The following is a 3,207-nucleotide window of genomic DNA, read 5'->3' on the forward strand; positions in this document are numbered from 1 at the left end:
CTAGTCACTGCCTGCCATTCGGAAATTTAATCTCGGAGCGGTGATACATCCTAGGGTACTTAAGGAAGTGGCCCTAGAAATAGTAGATGCATTGCTGGTTATCTTCCAAAATTCTATAGACACTGGAACAGTTCCCATGGATTGGAGGATTGCTAATGTAACCCCACTATTTAAAAAAGGTGGTAAGCCTGACATTGGTAGTGGGGAAAATGCTAGAGTCCATTATAAAAATGTAATAGCAGAGCACTTGGAAAACAGTGGCAGGATTGGACAAAGTCAACATGGATTTACAAAAGGTAAATTATGCTTGACTAATCGACAGGAATTTTTTGAGGATGTAACTGGTAGAATAGATAAGGGAGAACCAGTGCATGTGGTGTATTTGGACTTTCAGAAGACTTTCGATAAGGTCCCGCATAAGAGATTTGCGTGCAAAGTTAAAGCACATGGGGATTGGGGGTAAGGTACGGACTTGGATAGAGAACTGGTTGGCAGACAGGAAGCAAAGAGTTGGAATAAACGGGTCTTTTTCCGAGTGGCAGGCAGTGACTAGTGGGGTACCGCAGGGATCAGTGCTAGGGCCCCAGCTATTCACAATATATATTAATGATCTAGACGAGGGAACTAGATGTAATATCTCCAAGTTTGCAGACGACACAAAGCTGGGTGGGCGTGTGTGCTGTGAGGAGGATGCCGAGAAACTCCAGTATGATTTGGACTGGTTGGGTGATTGGGCAGAAGCATGGCAGATGCAGTATAATGTGGATAAATGTGAGGTTATCCACTTCGGTGGCAAAAACAAGACAAGACAACACCCTTCCCTCACCTTCACATGGTCCATCTCTGACTCTTCCCTTCCCTTCCTCGACTTCTCCATCTCTGGGAATAGGTTATTGACCAACATTCACTACAAGCCCACTGACTCCCACAGCTACCTGGACTACACTTCCTCCCACCTCGCCACCTGTAAGCACTCTATTCCATTCTCCCAGTTTCTCCGTCTCTGCCGCATCTGCTCCGATGATGCCACCTTCCACACCAGTGCTTCCGACATGTCTTCCTTTTTCCTCAACCGAGGATTCCCCTCTACCATGGTTGACACGGCCCTCGACCGGGTCCATTCTATCTCCTGCACTTCAGCTCTCACCCCTGCCCCTCCCGGAAGGATAGGGTTCCCCTTGTCCTCACCTTTCACCCCACCAGCCTCCACATTCAACGGATCATCTTCCGCCATCTCCAACGTGATCCCACCACCAAACGCATCTTCCCCTCCCCCTTCAGCATTCCGTAGGGACCGCTCCCTCCGAGACACCCTAGTCCACTCCTCTATCACCCCGCAGCATCCCTTCCCCTGGCACCTTCCCGTGCAAGCACAGGAGCTGCAACACCTGCCCATATACCTCCCCCCTTCCCACTGTCCAGGGCCCCAAACACCCCTTCCAGGTGAAACAGCGATTTACTTGTACTTCTTGCAATCTAGTATACTGTATTCGCTGCTCACGATGCGGTCTCCTCTACATTGGGGGAGACCAAACGCAGATTGGGTGACCACTTTGTGGAACACCCCCGTTCAGTCCGTAAGGGTGACCCCGAGCTTCCGGTCGCCTGTCGTTTCAATTCACCATTCCATTCCTACTCAGACCTCACTGTCTGCGGCCTCTTGCATTGTTCCACGGAAGCTCACCGTAAGCTCGAGGAACAGCAGCTCATCTTCTATTTAGACACTTTACAGCCTTCCGGACTCAATATCGAGTTCAACAACTTCAGATCATAACCTCGGCCCCTATTATATTTTTATATATACTTTTTATCCACACTTTTGGTTTGTGCCTTCTCTTTTTTCTCCCCCACATGGCAGCTGTCTCTCACTCTGCCAGCGCATTTCACACTTCATTTAGAGCCATTGTCTATTTCTTTACCTGTCCTATTACTATCTCGTCTCACCTTGAATATCTCTTAATGTCTCTTCTTTCATCCCCTCCCTCATTTCCCAGCCCCCAAACTGCCTTTTGTTTCATTTCCTGCCTTTTCTCTCAGTTCTGTAGAAGGGTTTTGACCCGAAATATTGACTATTTCTTTCTCCACGGATGTTGCCTGGCCTGCTGAGTTTTTCCAGCATTTTCTGTTGTTACGACAGATTATTATCTGAACGGCAATTGGGAAAAGGGGAAGTGCAACGAGACCTGGGTGTCCTTGTGCACCAGTCGCTGAAGGCAAGCATGCAGGTGCAGCAGGTGGTTAAGAAGGCAAATGGTATGTTGGCCTTCATAGCGAGAGGGTTCGAGTACAGGAGCAAGGATGTCTTGCTGCAGTTGTACAGGGCCTTGGTGAGACCACATCTTGAGTATTGTGTGCAGTTTTGGTCGCCTTATCTGAGGAAGGATGTTCTTGCCATGGAGGGAGTGCAGTGAAGATTCACCAGACTGATACCTGGGATGGCAGGAATGACGTATGGAGAGAGATTGGGTCAATTAAGCTTATATTCGCTAGAGTTTAGAAGAATGAGAGGGGATCTCATTGAAACGTATAAAATTCTAACAGGACTAGACAGACTAGATGCAGGAAGGATGTTCCCGATGGCGGGGAGTCCAGAACCAGGGGTCACAGTCTAAGGATAAGGGGTAAGCCATTTAGGACTGAGATGAGGAGGAATTTCTTCACCCAGAGAGTGGTGAATCTGTGGAATTCTCTACCACAGAAGGCAGTTGAGGCCAATTCATTAAATATATTCAAGAAGGAGTTGGATATATTTCTTAAGGCTAAAGGGATCAAGGGATAGGGGGAGAAAGCAGGGACAGGGTACTGAATTTGGATGATCAGCCATGATCTCATTGAATGGCGGAGCAGGCTCGAGGGGCCGAATGGCCTTCTCCTGCTCCTATCTTCTATGTTTCTATGACCACTTATTGATTTCTGTTTAATCTCTATGAAATTAGCTATTAAGTGATTTTAGTTAATTTTTGGGTAGAAAATTGGAGTACTAAAGCTCTTTCCCTCTGTTAATTCACTATAGGTCAAGTTGATTTACAGCTGCAATTGCACAGGTCCAAAGGTGGCTGCACTGGTCTCAGCTGTTGCGGACTACAAGTTGAAATCTTCATCAGACCATTGGTGAATTCCATGGGTGACCCCCTCTGTCCACGGAGTAGTTTATCCAAAAAATGATGGGTGTCAGTTCTCCAGCACTAGCACTAACTGTGCAAGTCC

The sequence above is a fragment of the Somniosus microcephalus genome, chromosome 20 (genome assembly GCF_052327205.1).
Source record: "Somniosus microcephalus isolate GS21.2 chromosome 20, FLI_Smic_1.0, whole genome shotgun sequence".
Taxonomy (NCBI): domain Eukaryota; kingdom Metazoa; phylum Chordata; class Chondrichthyes; order Squaliformes; family Somniosidae; genus Somniosus; species Somniosus microcephalus.